Source organism: Anser cygnoides, chromosome 9, assembly GCF_040182565.1.
Source record: "Anser cygnoides isolate HZ-2024a breed goose chromosome 9, Taihu_goose_T2T_genome, whole genome shotgun sequence".
Lineage (NCBI taxonomy): Eukaryota > Metazoa > Chordata > Aves > Anseriformes > Anatidae > Anser > Anser cygnoides.
Genome location: NC_089881.1, coordinates 3,726,673 through 3,744,222, shown reverse-complemented (window position 1 = coordinate 3,744,222; position 17,550 = coordinate 3,726,673).

Below are 17,550 nucleotides of genomic sequence, written 5' to 3'. Positions count from 1 at the left end.
AGAGTAGAGCGGGACAATCACCTCCCTTGACCTACTAGCGATGCCGTGCTTGATGCACCCCAGGACACGGTTGGCCCTCCTGGCCGCCAGGGCACACTGCTGGCTCATATTCAACTTGCTGTCAACCACGACCCCCAGATCCCTCTCTTCTAGGCTGCTCTCTAGCGTCTCATCGCCCAGTCTGTACGTGCAGCCAGGGTTTCCCCGTCCCAGGTGCAGGACCCGGCACTTGCTCTTATTGAACTTCATGCGGTTGGTGATCGCCCAGCTCTCCAACCTATCCAGATCCCTCTGCAAGGCCTTTCCACCCTCATTCGAGTCCACAACTCCTCCAAGTTTGGTGTCATCAGCAAACTTGCTCAAAATACCTTCTATTCCTACATCCAGATCGTTTATAAAAATATTGAAAAGTACCGGCCCTAAAATGGAGCCTTGAGGGACACCACTGGTGACCACCCGCCAGCCTGACGCAGCCCCATTTACCATAACCCTTTGGGCCCTGCCCGTTAGCCAATTGCTCACCCATCGTATGATGTTTTTATTTAGCTGTATGGTGGACATTTTGTCCAGTAGGATCCTATGGGAAACCGTGTCAAAAGCCTTGCTGAAGTCCAAAAAAATCACATCAGCTGGTTTCCCTTGGTCCGTCATACGGGTGATCTTATCATAAAAGGAAATCAGGTTAGTTAGGCAGGACCTGCCCTTCACAAACCCATGCTGGCTGGGACCAATGACTGCTTTGTCCCCCAGGTGAGCCTCAATGAGAACCATCTTCTCCATGATTTTACCAGGCACTGACGTGAGACTGACAGGCCTGTAATTGCTAGGGTCTTCTTTCTGACCCTTCTTGTAAATCGGCACAACATTTGCCAGCTTCCAGTCTACCGGGACCTCTCCAAATTCCCAGGATCGTTGAAAAATAATTGAGAGAGGTTCCGCGATGACGTCCGCCAGCTCTTTCAGCACCCGGGGATGAATCCCATCCGGACCCATGGACTTGTAGGGATCCAGGTGGAGTAGCAAATCCCGCACACGTTCAGGGTCGGTTGGGAGTTTGTCATCCCCACCGTCCCAGTCCTCTAGCTCAGGGCACCCTGGGTCCCAAAGCCCATCATCGGCATTGAAGACAGAGGCGAAGAAGGCGTTAAGCATCTCTGCTTTGCCTATGTCATTGTCTGTGAGGAGACCTTCCCTATCAAGGAGCGGCCCTATGTATTCTTTAGTTCTCCTTTTTCCATTCACATATCTGAAAAAGCCCTTTTTATTTTCTCTCACAGACACAGCCAGCTTCAACTCAAGGTGTGCTTTGGCCACACGAATTTTCTGCCTACAAACACGAACGGCATCCCTGTATTCTTTCCATGACACCTGGCCCTCCTTCCAGTAGCGAAACACTCTCTGTTTCTGCCTAATCTCCATTAGAATGTTCCTGGTCAGCCACGCCGGCCTCCTGCCCCGCCTGCCTGACTTGCGATATTTAGGAATTGCTTGATCTTGTGCTTCTAGGAGGCATCGTTTAAAGAATGACCAGCACTGGTGGACATCGAGGCCTTCAAGAGCAGTTTCCCAGGGGACCTTGCTGACTAGTTCCCTGAGCAGCCTGAAGTCCGCTTTCCCCATATCTAGGGATGAGGTTTTGGTGGCACTTTTCTTTCTGTCACCGTAAATTTTGAACTCAACCACTTCATGGTCGCTTTGACCAAGGCGGCCACCAATCACCACATCTCCCACCAGACCCTCTCTGTTTTCTAGCAACAGGTCTAGGAGGGCACCTTTCCTAGTTGGCTCCGTTAGCACCTGCACCAAGAAGTTATCATCTAGGTGCTTCATGAACCTCCTGGACTTGCTCGTGTCAGCCGTGTGGCACTCCCAGTTAACGTCTGGCAAGTTGAAGTCCCCCATAAGGACAAGGGGAGTTAATCTCGAGGCCTCTCTTAGTTCTGTAAAGAATAATTTATCGGCGCTATCGTCCTGGCCAGGCGGTCTGTAATAGACTCCCACAATGACATCCCCTTTATTCGTTCGTCCCTTGATCCTTACCCAGAGGCTCTCAACTTTGCCATCTCCGACCTGAAGTTCCACACAGTCCAGCCCCTGCTTCACATACATCGCCACCCCACCACCTCGCCTACCCTGCCTGTCCCTCCTGAAGAGCCTGTAACCATCTATCGCAACACCCCAGTCACAGGACTCATCCCACCAGGTTTCGCTTATGCCGATGATATCGTAGTTGCAGGACTGGGCCAGGACTTCTAGCTCATCCATTTTATTCCTCATACTGCGTGCGTTCGTGTAGAAGCACTTCAGGTGCGTCTCCTTACACTCAGCACCTTGTGGATCTGCCCGAAGGACCTCACTGGCACCCAGCCCCTCTGATTCTAGCGTACCTTCCCTTAGGTCTTCACCGGCGTGCCTGGTTTTAGCCCCTTCCCCCTTCGACTCTAGTTTAAAGCCCTATCTATCAGCCCTGCCAACTCCTGACCAAAGATCCTTACCCCTCTCCGAGAGAGGCACATCCCATCCGGTGCCATCAGGCCCTGTGTAGCATAGACCTTCCCGTGATCAAAGAACCCAAAGTTCTGCCGGTCACACCAGTCTCGAAGCCACGAGTTTATGTGAACAGCACGCCTTTCAGCTTCGATCCCCCCTATCGGAAGGACAGAGGCAAACACAACCTGTGCCCCTGATCCTCTAAGTAGTCGCCCCAAATCCCTAAAGTCTCTTTTGATCGCCTTCGGACTTCTCGTTGCTACTTCATCGCTACCAGCCTGAAAGACCAGTAGCGGGTAGTAGTCAGTGGGCCGTACCAGGCGCTGGACTTTCTTGGCGAAGTCTCTCACCCGAGCCCCAGGGAGGCAACAGACTTCTCTGCGGGTTGGGTCCGGTCGGCATATCGGTCCCTCTGTCCCTTTCAGAAGGGAGCCCCCCATAACAATAGCCCTTCTTTCTTTTTTGAAGGATGATGTGGCCATGCGGTGTGTAGGTCGCCTTGTCTTAGGCGCCCCCTCCAGCTGGGACGGGTTTTTATCTACTTTATCGTTCGGATTGTCTTGTTCTAGTCCTTCATATCGATTATTTAAGGGTAGATGAGAAGGAGAGGTGGGCAGAGAGAGGGCTCGCCTACCACCCCGAATAGGCACCTGCCTCCATTCCCCCCCTTGATCTAGGTCTCCTCCCGCTGCCTGGCAGGAGGAGGGAACCTCCGTCTTCTGCATAACAGGAGACGCCTGTGCTGTGGCAGGCTCATGAACCTGCCTCAGAGAGGGTAGAGTGCACCTCCACCAGTCAATTTCCATCTCCGATTCCCTGATGCTCCTGAGCCTGTTCACCTCCTCCCGGAGCACCGCTACCTGGCTGAGCAATTATATTCTTAAACTGACTTAGCAGTAGAAAAGGCCATGTTCTCTGGCATTTATGGAATGTTGTAATAGGTTAACATGATCTCGAGTCAACCCTGATTATGCCTTTCTGGGTGCTACACTAACTTTATCTGATACAGGTATTTGTTACTGTAATTGCATTTATGCTTTAACCCATTCAAACCATATCTCCTAATGAAGATCTTTTCTTAACTGAAAGTAAACCAGAAGACAAATACCAGTCTTTCTGGGCTAACTTAAAAGTCACGGGTGTGGTAACAACTACATTTTAACAAAAGTGCAGTACTATAATGCTAACCATTTTTCATTTTTCTTCAATTTCTCTCTTGATCTTTGTAATAATTAGCATAAGGATGCAAATATGCTTACACATAAGTAGACTTTAAAATAATAATAATAAATGGACTGCTAGTTGTTAATCCATCAAAGGCAATGGCAGTTTTGTTGCTGAGTTTGGTCTAGACTTGGTTTTACCCAAATATTGAACAAACTACATGTGTGAATGGCCTTAGGTTACTCTTCTCCCTCCATCATCAAGATTCTGTCTTTTTCTTGAAAGAGTTTTAAAACTGTCTTTCTTTAAAGAAAGTTAAGAGAATTTCTACTGTATCGGTGCCAGCTAAGCAAATAGAAGAAAAACTTCTTAATGTGCATTCATGTTTGTTTATTAAGTTACTTCTTGTTCTCAGTATGTGCTTTTGCTGCTGTTCTGAGCTGTTCAGTAGCACAACTGAATGCTCTGTGCATCTCCTTGTTCACAGCTGCAGCTTCTGCTGGTTACAATAACCAGGTTTTTTTTTTGTAATTTTCTCTAAAAATGTCCAGAAATAATTCTTGTATTTTAACAGTCACAGTGACTTCAATACTGGACATTAACAGGGAGATACCTGTAAAGTGATTGTATTTTAATTTGAAGTTTGAAATTGTCAGTGAAAAGTTAAAGCTTTATTGAAATTAACACCAAACTCTTTTGCTTTTTATGAGAGATCAAAAATGAGGATAGGTTGCTCTGGCACTCTGGTGCTATAAAAAGCCAAAAAGAATTCAAAACATCAAAAGATGTGTTTTTCTTTTTTTGGGAGGGCGGATGCTGCAGTGCAGAAATGTTAGAAAAGCCCTACATTTTCTTGTCCTCAACGTCACTAAGTACTGTGGTAAACTTTAAACAGGCTCAAAACTATTCAGTTGCTGTTCTAAAGTACTTCTGGGCTTTGAAGTTTAATATTCAGAGACGCATTAATTGTAGAGGAGGGAGCATCCAAGGACAGATTGTTTTTATCTTTTCAAATTGATTCCACTGATTCAATGGCAGCGGTTCTGTGTGTTTACCATTTCAGCTTCTCTAAGAAATTGTGGATAAATTAGGAAAATAAAATGGTCACCAGTTGGTCAGTAAATAGCCAGCTGTTGTAGAGCACAGTTGTGTAGGGGGAACAAGTTAATCTGTGTGACGGAATCAGAGCATGGAAGGCTGGCTGTTGTTCCTAAATCCTGGAGGATGCAGCATTGCAGCTCATTGTGGTGCACCTGAAAATGGGTTGTGCTTCCCTGGAAAAAAGGTAGCTGTTGGGAGAAAGTAAAACATTATCATCCTTTCTACTTTTGTGTAATAAATATAATGCTTCTGCCAGTCTGTGGTGCTTATGCTTTGACTACACTTTTTTTTTGGTCACTGAACTTTTATTTTTATGTTCAAGTATGGTATCTGCAGGTATTGTACGATTATAAAGGACCTCCTGAGTCATCGAGACAACCTACTGCCATCATGGCTAAGTTTAATGATCCTTTTCCTAAACAGATGGTGCTCCAGATTAAAAGTCGTTAGGTCTTTTGCTCCTACTGCTTCAGCTGGAAACAATCACAGAACCTGACTGTTCTGATATGGAAATTAAAAATGAAGCCTTACCTCTGTAAGTGTTCATTGCCAGTTGTGCTCACTTGTTCTGATACCACTGTTTTTTATCAGAAGAAATCCTGATTTTTATTGGTGCTGGCAGAATTTGTATTTAATTCCAGTGAGATCATAGTTTCATACAGTTTTGGACACGCTTGCAAGTTTCCTCTTACATGGCATCCCAGTAGCTCTGCAGTCCTATGTCTTCCCCTAATTAGACTGGGATGCTTATGTAAATGAGAGCAACATTTATTTTATGGTAACCTGACTAACATGTTTGAGATTAATGATTACCTAACACGCACATTTATTGTTCTTTGTCCTGAAGGCATGATTTCCATTTAAAGTACTTAATTTTGGTACTCTATGTAGGCCACCAAAATTAATCGCATCAATAGGTAGGTGTGTGTGTTTAAAAAATGGTATTCTCGATAGTCATTCAAATAACTTGGCCAATTTTTTGTAGCATTTCTAACCCTAAAAACTTGCATGTGTCACCAAAAAAAAAATCCTGAAAGAATGTTTTGATATCCAACTTCAAAAAAGCTTTTAACACTATTTAGTACAAGATGTTTCAGTAGAGAGATGGTAGTTGGCTATAATTCCCTGCTCTGTCTGCAGATTCTGTAGTTTCATGATCCACACACATTTAAATACCCATTGAATCCCATCTTCGGTTGGTGGTGGACTTGTCTCATTCTGTAGCCTATGGCTGGTATACTTAGGTGGAGGGGAAAAGAGTGCCATTGGCAAATTTCCACGTTGTAGAGAAAAGAAGTACTTTTGGCCAGTGTGGGAGGTGAGTGTGCAAATGTTCTAGGTTTGGAAGCTTTAAAAAATGTGCTCACTTGCCTACTTCTAGAGAATGATGCCACCACTTCCATAGTACCATTAGCTGACACCAGCTCCACTGTGACACTGAGATGGCATTTTGGGGAAACATGTCCAGATTCGTGGTTATGAGGTAAAGCAGGGGATATTGCCAGATCAAAAAAATAATTAATCTAGCTACATGAAAATCATTACGCATTCTTTAAGGCTGAAGGAAGCACAATAGTGGAGCACCACTGTCCTACGTTAGACCTAAACGTCCAGTGAAATATCAGAGATTTAGGGCTCAAAGACATAATTCTGCAATCTCTTCTTGTGGTTCATCTCCCCCATGGAGGCAGTACTACCTATGTAGCTAAGAAAATCCTAATGAATGAAACTGAACAGGTGTTTCAAAATTAGTGTGGGATTAGTGGCAAGACTGACCTGGAGAAGCATTCCCACCACTAGAGGGCAAAAAGATCAATGTTTAGGGTGACAAAGTAACAGAAAAATTTGTAGAAATAACTCCAACATCAGAAATTTTTAAGGATGAAAAGTCTGGAGAAAATGGCTTCATTTGTTGAATGCTAGTTGAATGCTAATGATGATTATTCTCTTTAATATCAAGAGATAGGAGCTGAGAATGTTTACAAAATAACATTATTTATAGTCCCACCAGAAATAAAATTGTTGCCTAATCTAAATCTGTGTAGCTGACGGCTGCTTCTGCCATTTCGCAGACCTCCCGCCTCAAGCCACAGCTGTGGCAGTGAGCTCAACACGGCCACTGGGATAATTTCCTCAGCCTCTCCTCACTAGGGGACTGATGGCTTTTGAATGGAGTGATTTAAGCATCATTTTCTATTTATTATACCAGAGTACAGTTCAGTTTTGCTTTTATGTTTCTTTTGCAATGGAAATATTTGTTAAATGTTTCATTTCTCCCCCAGATATTGTGAGATGTTTTTTCAGCATGTTTTCAACCAGGCAGGCATGTTCAACACCCTGCATTGCCCAGCCAAGGAGACAGCATTTGGGGGGACGATGACATTCCCATCGACAGCTAGTGGATCCACACACAGGTCAGGAGAAGTCATTATTGCTCCTATTGCTGCTTTTACTGCTTTAGGGAGAACACTGGTGAGATGCCCCCACCCATAGTTTCACATCCAGGCCCTTGGCACTGCCTGTTTTGTTCTCCCAGCCGCTGGGAACCGGCACAGCGACGCGGTGCCCTGTGACTGCGGACAAGGTTCCCGACTCAGCCTGTGTGCAGCGTTAATAGAGGCGGGCCGATAAACTTCATGGAAGTCTGGACCAGTAGCAAAACCATTGGCTGTTCCCTGGTTTCAGAGGTAGGTAAACTATTTTATGGTTTATTTCTTTGAAAGATTCTTTCTGTTTGTCGGTTCTTGGTTGGGTATTTCAACTCCCTGCTGCAAGGTTGGCTTTAAGATCAAGTATTTAGGAGATGATCATGGGCCGAACTGAATTTGGTTGATCTCCTTACTCCAAGAGAGAAAAAAACAGGCAATTTAAAATAAGTTTGAGCTTTTTTCTTGACTGGATTACTATAATCATCACTTTCTAGTAAACCAAAACTAGGTCAGGAACTAGGTAAAAATATTTTTTTTTAAGTATGATAAAATTTGGGATAAGCTTCAAAACTTTCCTTTAAAGAAGAATCCCCCCGATCACAGAAGGGATTTGGTTTTAGTGACAGAATCCACTGCTGCGTTCTGCTGACTCTTACCAGGCTGCTTTTGGAGCCTGCAAAGCACTCTTTTCACACTGCAACAGCATGTTGATTTTTTCGAAGCATATCAATACATCGTTTCAACACGAAGATGTCATTCCAAAGAGTTTATGCTGACAAGGAGTTATTTTGATTTCACTACACAAGGGGATAAAACTCCCTGCAGAGAGGACCGAGGGCAGTTACGGGCATTGCCTGCACTGCTGAGGGGCTCTCCCTGAAGGCAGAAAACATGGGGCGCTCTGGAGCACAGCTGGGACTGAGGACAGTGCTCTGAACATTCATCGACTCTTGGTCTGTAATGAGGATGAACTAGAAAGAACTAAACCCTCTGACGGGTGGGTTTGTGCGGCGGTCAGTGATGGAAAGAGAAGGAGCGTAAAACAAGACTTTACCCTGGTTAACGTCTAGGTCAGCTCATATTGATTTTTTGAGCTGTAAAACCTGAAACTTCAATAACTACCATGAAACCTTTCTCTGTTAATCATTAGTGAGCTTAAATTGCTTTGGTGTGGTGTTTTTTCAGTTTGTTTTTCCTTTTTTTTTTAAGCATGGTTATGCTCATAATCCCCACAGAATCGGGAAAGAGGCGGGCTGGGCCCTGCAGGTAGAGCTAACGGCGGGGTGCTGAGCCACAGCTGATCGGCCCCGCTGGGCACACGCCTGCTCTATCTTCTGCCCACATGCGTGCACATTTCAGCTAGGCCTTTATCTGCCTGCACACAAGTACATGCAGGGAGGGAAAATTTAAGCTGGAGGGTAGCTGTGCTATCACGGCAATATTTATAAACTGGTCAAGAATACGTTGAATCTGAAAAAGTGGCCAGCTGGAACTTAAGTAGCAAATACTGAGGTCAGAAACAACCCTACACATAGAGGAGCAGGATGCAAAAAACTTGTGTATTCAGAAATGGGATCTCGATAACTTAGGAAGGTCAACGTGAACTTCGCTCTGGGGAAGCTATACAGACAGTGTCACAACTTCTAACGGTTCTGAGATACTTGATTAAAAGACCTAAGCTGTAAGAAATACTATACTGGCTAATAGCTTCTGAAATACTTTTGTTGCCATATTTGTGATGGTTTATTAACTGTCAGGTTCCTCTTTACTGCCTATTTTCTTCATCCATGGAGAAACATTTTTTTTCTTTTGCTTAAAAATCTCTTGTATGTCGGTGGCTGTATTTCTAAAATTTCTGTGTCTGTGTCAGTAAGGCACTGCTCTTTAATAACTATTGGTCTGAATGGACATTATCCCCAAATTTTCAGTGTGCTGTTTCAGAGTATTTGTTCTATCTCTTCAGTTAAATACCTTGTCCGCAAACCAAACTGAAAAAAAGAAAAAAACAAACAAAAACTAGGTTTTGTTCTGAACACTTATTATTTTCCAGTCCCAAACTGGAAAAGAATACTATTTACTATTGTGCCCACCATGCTTTAATTGCTTTGTTTTGTTTTTTAATTTATTTAAGCAGGTAAGCATTACATTTTAAATATTTTTATGTCATCAAGACAGCTTCTTTTTCATGTGAAGTCTTTTTAGTTAAGCCGGACACTGATAAGCATTTCTCTTTTTCCTTTTGGTTAGGAAAGAGTTTTTCTATTTCAAATACTTTCAAAATCTGCCTTCTTAATTGAAATTCACATATGTTTTTACAAAGAGTGGGCATACCTGTCATTGCCATGTAATCAGACTACATTCTTGAAAGAAACCTTTTTTTTTTCTTCTTTTTTTTTTTTTTTAATCTCTTTGTACCTGCAGCTATGACTTGCAGTATTGAAAAGTCAGCTCAAGGAGAGGAACTGAAGGTGCTCTTGCCATACAGCAGACTGTACAGGAGACCCACATGTGAGGGGATTTACTTTTCATGTTCAGTTAATTATTCTAAACAACAATTAGAGGGTTTGCCCCTTACTTCCAAACTAAATAGCATAGAAAGTGCTAAAATATTACTAGTCTTAGCAGTATTCTTCCCATGTATGGGTTGAGATTAGGTCTCTCCTCCAGAAAACCTCCCTTAAGAGGATATTTGCAGTTACCAAGGATTATCCACATCTATTCACTCCAACTGCATTAACCTTTACGGTGTTCTCCAGGGGATTTTTGTTTGTTGTGCATCTTGTTAGTGCTTTTCTAACACGTTAATGCTGCCAGTGACAAAGCCCTTTTCTCTTGTCCTCCTTGAATAACAGAACTGCAGTTTGCCCATGACAAAGTCTCAGGGATTCATGGAAAAAAAAATATCTTGATAGTATCTCAGACTTAAAAATTACAGTAATGAGAAAAATTAAACTAAATTTGAAGCATCAGGTTTCCCTTTGTCAGTCCACTTCTAAATATTTTTTTTCAGAAACTGGGTGATCAAAGAACTGAGCTTTCCCATATTCATGTTATGTGGCTTATTTTCTTTTGTTCTTCTATTTGAATATCTGGCATCTGAAAGCTCTGTTTCCCAAATTTTCCTATTTCATGTCCACCATCATTACTTTACACTAAGATATTGTTCTTTTTTTCTCACTTCAAATCCAAATTGATATTTCCAGGACTTTTAGTCTTTCTGATATTTATGGTGATTGATTTGTTCGCTGCATTTGTTCACCTGTTTTTATAAAAACTAAAACACTGCTACACTGGAGTCACGTATTTACCTCCTTAGTGTTTCTCAGTGCATGATAAGTATTTCATGGCTTGACTTGGCATTTCAGACTCAGCTCATTCTCTATATATATTCAGATTGACTTAGTGTTCTCCTTTCTCTCAACATCACGGGCCTACATTGCTACAATAATGCAAGACTCAGAGAATTACAGAATTTTGTCCTGTTTTCTGTATGTAGATTACAGTTGTAGAAACTGTTTCAGGATTAACACAAGCACCAAAGGATGTCTGCTCACAACAGTAAATTCTGTTCTACAAATTAACCTTCAAGTGATATTTATTAATAGAACTAAAATTCTAGGGAAGTCTGCAGCAGAACATGTGCATTTTGTAAAGCACAGGGAAATGAGAGAAAAACGGTTGAAAATGTCACTCGTCTCTGTTCTAACTTTGCATGTCCTCCTGTGAAGATGTTTGTCAAACTACCTCTAATTCTTTTTACCAAATCTAAGGTAGTTCTAAGACAGCACTAACTGGTAGAAGTTTCCACAAATTAGACTGACTAATCAATAATTTAGATTCATTAGTGGAGAGGAACAAAGGCCTCTCTTCACTCCCGTGGGGGTTTTACAGAAAACAGGCAGGAAATGCTCATCATCAAGTAGAGGAGGTACTAAAGAACTGAGTCTGAAAATACACTGGGCTTTAAATATATCATTCATAGCTCAAGAAATAAGCTACGTTATATGAAGATTAATGTGAAAATTAAGTTGTTCCTGTTCAGAGAGCTGGGAGAATATTTCCCGATTTAGTAATTTAGGTAGCTGAATAATAAAGAAATTGTTGGTGGTTTAGACAGAACATAAATATCTCTCTTCCTCTTCTAATTTAGAACCAAATATTTTTCCATCTCCTAGGCCTGCCTTTCAGCTCTTTCTTTCCTAGTTTATTCATTTGCCTCTTTCTAGCTTTATTGATATCATTTTCACAACCTCTCTTCTACCGACGGGCTCTAGGCTGCCTTATGTACTGCTAACATTCCCATGGGCAGCCCCAGTAAATGGAAGCTCTGGTATGGCTCACCATTACTTTTCTATTGCTGCTTATGAATTTTCTATTGTCACGTGTGAACATACTCCCCTTTCAGTTTAAAGGGTTCCACACTCCTCTGGGATTTTTCTCTGAAAGGCCATATCATGAAAAAAAGCCTTTTTCAAGCAGTCCTGTGACCTATGGTGCAGTTCATAAAGCATTGATCAACTACAGGAACTTACAGAATAATGATAAAAAAATACAAATCAGAATCAGCAACAGAAGCATTGACTACACCCTAAAAATAAGGAACATTTACTATAAGGATGAATTTAAAAATAAAATACAACCACCTCACATACAAGATATCCCTGTGACAGATGTTTTGCCTTCACTGCAACTGTATATAGGCATGTTCTTTCCACTACCTAGTCTGTGATTACAAACTGGAATATGATCTTGTACTCTTAAGGCATGATGGAAATTCAAGAACTGTGTCAAATAAAGGGGCAAGGTTGAAATATTGATAACCTTTCAACATCACTGACCAAGGTAGGAAGCGGGAAGAGCTAACTCCTGAGCTAACAAAATTTCTCATTAAAATTAAGAAAATGGAAAAATCCATGGAAAAGGGAACAGGTCAGTCAGCTGAAACGGCCTCCCTGGCTTTGAAAACCTCCTGCTGAACCAGACTGGATTGCACTATGAGGTCGGACAATCCTGCACTCAAAAAATCCCCACTGGAAAAAGAAATAATAATAAATCTGTTCTTCAGTGAGCATGATGCCTAAAGGAACTTGTAAATCTAAAGGCAGTTAAATGGTTGGACTCTTAGGTGAGGCAGACTCAGAAGGTCCCATAGTAGCTCCAGTCCGGCCAGGAGAGCACAGTGTTTAATTACTGACTGCCAACAAAAATTAAATAAAACAGAAGATTCTCACTCTGAGTAACTTTAGCTAAGAAGTTTAAAAATAAAATAAAATAAAGCTAAAAAACTTAAAAGCTAAAATTGGGTAACAAAACTTATTTTTTTACGTTATTGATGGATATACAATTTAGTAGCTTTATGAAAAGAAAACAAAAGTAGAAGATGAAGAAAGCATAAGGAAAGCACTTCTATGAGAGAGAAGTAACTTGCTTAGTTAACTGGAGGCAATGAAGAGGAAAAGAGAGAGAGGTATACAGGATAACAGTGCTAGGTGGGAATCCATCTGGGAAATCTCAGGCCTTCCCATTGCAACACTTCAATTAGATTCAACTGAACTACACGGTAATAGATTTAAATCAGGCAAAAGTTTGTTTTTTATTTATTTTTTTTTTTTGATTTTCATTCAAACAATTTAGAAAAATAATTTGGAGAACCTAATGGCTGCAAGAAGCTCACCAAAATGATCACTCACAGTGCAGCCTTCATTCTTAGCAATTATCACCGAAGTAGAACATCAAGATAAGAGCAAAGAGACTTTGGGCTTTTTTCTACCTCTGGCATCGATCTCTTGTGCTAACTTTAGAAAGGTGTTCTACATCTTTACGGTCCTCTTCTTAAAACTAGTCTGGTTTGTTCAGGTTAGTAGGAAAATTCTAGTTTACTTTGCAGAAAGAAGAGTATGTGTCTTGCTAGTAATGCCTGATACCCGACCCTACACAGCTTCAGTTTGTCTCACAAGAAAAGTGTAAAAGCTGTTCTGTTAATACAGGTATAATGCACTAAGTCATACTCTGTGAAAAGAGGAAATTAAAGAAGAATTGCTTTTTCTGTCCATATTTTTTGGTCTTTTTGATACTTCTTGCTCTTCTGCTAGCTCTTGTTTTTGTGCCTCTCACCCGATGTCTTCCAACTCCTCCATGTCATCCTGAGAGCCAGTGCTTCTACTTTGAATCTCAAGCTTCCATCCCTGTGGTGACTGAGAATCCCTTCCTACCGTACGTTACTCCAAAGGATTTAGGCGTATATCACACTACCAGAACATGCTGCTCCAAAAAAATTACAGACCGCTAATGTGCATTATGAAAAAGCAACCAACCTGATGTGGCTGCGCCTTTCCCTTTATTGTAAGGCCTGTTTCCTACAAACTGCTGTTATGTGTAAAGGCAGGGCTATCCATCTTTTACTTTTCTTACTATGTTAATGTTATAGCAGTGGATGGGAAATGTCAAAGGGAAATGGCATTTCAAATAAAAACATTTCTGTAATTCAATCATGTTCATTTGACCATTTCCCACAGTTAAATTTTCTTGATTTAAATAACTGTCAACAAGAAAAAGTGATTTGTATGAACATTACTATGACTTTTGTTTTGATCTTTTACTGAAATGTATCTAGTCATTAACAAAAAGATACTGCTCAAATAAGGCCAGGACAAGACATGTTAATTTATGCTCAGTTGACCAAATCTTTAATAGTGCATACCAGTGAACATTCCCATCAGATAAACTTGCTGTGATCTTTCTTAGCATTTTTCAGAAAACTCTTCATATACAAATCTTGCAGAAGCAGTTTACCACAGATGCGATATACCTAATCCCAGGATTAATTTTGTATGCCCATCAGTAGCGAAGCAAGATGGATTTAATAGCCCATTAGTCTTTCAGCATGATAATTTCCACATCACTTAGCCTGCTGGGTTAATTGCTTTAAAATGGATATTATTGACCTCAATCCTAGTGACAAACAGAGGATGTCTTATTCATCTCCCAGATGTACATTCTTAGACACTTGTTTCTTTTGGTCCTGACAATAAGTCCCCTAGATTATGTGCTTGTATATTATAATTTATACCCTATTAGCCCATATTTAAAGGATTACTGAAGCTCTGTCTTTCAGAAATTGTTGCCCGTGACTGGGGAGAACTTTTAATTTGTATATATATGTATATAAAGAGAAATGTTGCAAACATGAGAAACCATTGTTTTGCCCTTTGTTAAGAAGTTAATTTTAATGCTAAAAGCTGTAGCAGGTGCAGTAGGGATTAAACATTTTTGGAATAAACATGTGTCCAGTATATTTTCACAAAAGTGTAAGTATGGTCATTAAGAGGAGAGAATGCAGAACAAATCTGGACAGAGAAGCTGTAGGAAAGGAAATTCAGGTTCTAGGGTTGAGAAACTGAAAAATACATCATGCAAAAGAAAATCAAAGAATGACACTGAACAGTAGAGTTTTTAATTGTGTGTATTATTTCTGCATTTTTGCCCTTGGTAATTTGGAGAAAAAAAATGAGCCATCTGCCTTGAGGAAAGTCATGCTAGCTGTGAACAACAAAAAATAGAAAGGGAAGAACAGCACAGCTACTTACTGCTTGTGGGGAGATAAAACAGGGGTGGAAGCTGATTCAGCCAGTTTTCAGCCCTACATATGTCAACAGTGTAACACATACATTTATGCATAGGTAGTTGTATTTCTCAAGCACCAGTTCCTATGGGAATCAACACCCTAAGATTTAGATGGTTGCTTGTAGGAACCCAAGATTTGGAGCACATCGCTCACAATCTTTAAGAGAATCCAAACCTCATAGACCTTTTGGGTGTTTATAAAAGGGTGCATCCTCACAAACCTATGAAGTCTCATTATGAAGTCTCATTAACTCATTACGTAATTTCTTGGTCTAAATCGGCTTTAGAAGACAGAACAAAGAGGCTCAATATTTTTAAAAAGTGATTTCTAAAGCCAACTAATGTTTGAAATATCATTTTTCTACTAACATAATGATTCTGTGAATTCTATGACCTTTTTCAGTGGCACTAAGAGTCATTGTTTAGTGATGGGACTTGGTAAGTAGGTCAGGTTGATGGGTAGACTTGATGATCTTGAATGTCTTTTCCAACCTAAATGATTCTATAGGTCCATCTTGGTGCTGGCCATGAATAGCATCTTAGCATTTTCTGAATGAAACAAATTAGAGCTCACTGTAATACGAAATTCATAAGATTCCTCTTGAACCTTGTGATTGACCTAAATAGTACTAGGATTTTCCCTGTGAGCTCAGTTCTACATTTTAACGACGATGAAAACTTCAGTGATGATGGTGTCATTTTCATTAACACCTGCTCCTGTGTGATATTCATGATAGAAGCTGGACAGTATCTTACTGAGGCGATGTCAAAGCACCTTTGACTCTCATTGAAACCAAACTGAAATTGTACGCAGCAACTCTCTGCTACAGCAGGTCTTTTACCCAATACCGGTACTCTCTGTACAAAGTATTTTCCAAGAAAAAAAAACAACAACCAATGACAACAACAAAACCTGTCTTTTAACCTTTAAACATTTTTTTTTCTAAATTTAGCTCATCTGCTTTAGGTCATTTAGGTCACTGGAAAATCTCCAGTGTTAGCATGTCTCATAGAAGAAAAAAAAACACTTCTGAGTAACAAAAATATTAGTATTTCAGAGAAAAGTTAGAAATTACACAAAAAAGAATTTGCTCCTTATAAGACTGGAAATATTCCGTGTTTACTTTAATAAATGGTTTTTAAGTATTTGTGACTATATAGTGATGTAGTGATGTTTATTTTTCATTGTGAAAGGGTCCTGCCATCTGTATTAGAAATATTTCAGATCAGTACATTATACCCTGGATTATAGATTTAGGCCTGGTTGATTGGAGGAGTGGCTGATACCCCCGAGGGCTGTGCTGCCATTCAGAGGGACAGGCTGGAGGGTTGGGCTGAGAGGAAGCTCATGAAGTTCAACAAGGCAAGTGCAGGGTCCTGCACCTAGGGAGGAATAACCCCAAGCACCAGTACGGGCTGGGGGCTGACCTGCTGGAGTGCAGATCTGCAGAGAGGGACCTGAGAGCCCTGGTGGGCAGCGGCTGACCAGGAGCCAGCAATGTGCCCTTGGGGCCAAGAAGGCCAGTGGTGTCCTGGGCTGCATTTGGAAGTGTTGCCAGCAGGTCGAGGGAGGTGAGCCTGCCCCTCTGCTCAGCCCTGGTGAGGCCACACCTGGAGTATTGTGTCCAGTGCTGGGCTCCCCAAGACAAGAGGGACATGGGGCTACTGGAGCGAGTCCAGAGGAGGGCCACTAAGGTTATGAGAGGACTGGAGTAACTGTCATATGAGGACAGGCTGGGAGAGCTGGGCCTGTTTAGCCCAGAAAAGAGAAGACTGAGGGGAGAATTCATCAATGTGTATAAATATCTGAGGGGAGGGTGTCGAGAGGATGGAGCCGGTCTCTTTTCAGTTGTGCCCAGTGACAGGACGAGAGGCAACAGGCACAAACTGAAGCACAGGAGGTTCCGGCTGAATACGAGGGGGCACTTCATTACTGGGAGGTGACAGAGCACTGGGACAGGCTGCCCAGAGAGGTTGTGGGGTCTCCTTCTCTGGAGATATTCAAAACCTGCCTGGATGCCATCCTACACGTGTTCTAGGTGATCCTGCTCAGGAGGGGGGTTGGACTAGATGATCTTCAGAGGTCCCTTCCAACCTCATCCATTTGGCCATTCTGTGATTCTGTGATCAGCTCATGTAAATGAGCAAGTCCAGAGAAATCAGAGAAATGCCAAATTACTGATGCTGAAAACCTAGGGTGTTTTTTTTGTTTGTTTGTTGGTTTTTTTTTTGGAACTAAACCCCCACCAAACTATGAGGAAAACACAATCTATGAGGAAAATACAGTAGATCAGATCTTGCTTCTACAAGTCAGTGCTAACACTGACGTCAAGGGTGCAAGATTTGACCGTAAATAAACAGTACAGGGAATCATTAAACCTTAAAATATTTTAATCACTTGTAGTGTTGCTAGGTGGTTCTGCAAATGGAATCACCAAATAATACATGTATAATAAATTAGATTGGATATATTTCTTTGAAATTATTTTGTACTCTGTTGGAAAGGGCATTCCTTTAGACACCTTTATAGATAACAAACGCTATTTTGTAGATTAGTGGTAGGTCTGATCTCAAGCCAGAGCCAAGGATTCCTCAAGGATATCAGTAAATATATGTGACTTAACTCATTCTATTCCCTTTCAAGGGGAAAGTGTCCAGTCGGACATATTCACAAGGGGAACCTGTGTACCTTTGATGGCAGTTACAAGGAAACCAACATAGATATCAATGTTCCCAAAGTTGT